Genomic DNA, 1,001 nt, shown 5'->3' with positions numbered 1-1,001 from the left:
TCAGATTTATCCAGAAGGTCTCAGCCATAGGTTTAAAATTATAGGAAGGGCTGAAGGGTGGCTTAGGAGATTTTGGCCCTGGGCCCCATCATCCCCACCACTCACCGTCATTCTTTGATATTGACATGATATCAAATGCCTTATATCAAGTGCCCTACGAATGAAGTGTCAACCTCTCCTCTCCATATAAACTGCCATCCAGAGACCCCACACTCCGAAAGCTCTGGAGACTCTACTGGCTTCAGCCTGCCTCACTCAGTAAACACTTCCATCAATCTCCACCTAAGGCAGCCACACTTAAGCAGTCAGGAATAGGGCTGCAGATGAGATTATCAAGTAAGCCAGAGGAAGAGAGAAAGTCGTCTTCAGAGATAAGGAAAAGAGCCAGGGTAGAGGGGCCCTGGGGGCGAAAAGAGTAGAGTTTTAAGTAGGAAGGAATAATCCAGAGTGTCAAGTGATGCTGAGACACTGGTAAATTGGGGCAGAGGAGTGTCCCCTGGACTCAGCAGTGTGGACTTGGTACGGAATTGATGAGAGCACTCTCGGGGGACAATTGGAGTGGGAGGTGAGAGGGTTAAGAAATGACTGCAGGCTGTATTAGGTTTTTCCAGAGAAACAGAATCTGTCTCTCTCTCTCTCTCTATCTGTATAAGGACATTTATTATGAGGAATTGGGTCACACGTTCTGGAGGCTGTGAAGTCCCGGATGTGCCATCTGCACGCTGGAGCCCCTGGAAAAGCTAGTGCTGTACTTCAAAAGGCCTGAGAACCAGAAGATGGATGTCTCAGCTCAATGGTCAGGCAGGAGTTCAGTCTTACTCAGCCTTTTTGTTCTATTCAGGCTGGCAACGGATTGGTGATGCCCACCCACAGTGGGGAGAGCCATCTTCCTTACTGAGTCCAGCCATTCACATGCTAATCTCTTCCAGAAACACCCTAACAGATATTCAGAAATAACATTTAAGTGGATATCTGGACATCCTGTGGCCCAAATTGATACA

The sequence above is a fragment of the Crocuta crocuta genome, unplaced genomic scaffold, assembly GCF_008692635.1.
Source record: "Crocuta crocuta isolate KB4526 unplaced genomic scaffold, BGI_CrCroc_1.0 scaffold1304, whole genome shotgun sequence".
Classification (NCBI taxonomy): Eukaryota; Metazoa; Chordata; class Mammalia; order Carnivora; family Hyaenidae; genus Crocuta; species Crocuta crocuta.
The sequence above is the reverse complement of the archived record's forward strand: the minus strand, read 5'-3'. Positions refer to the sequence as shown.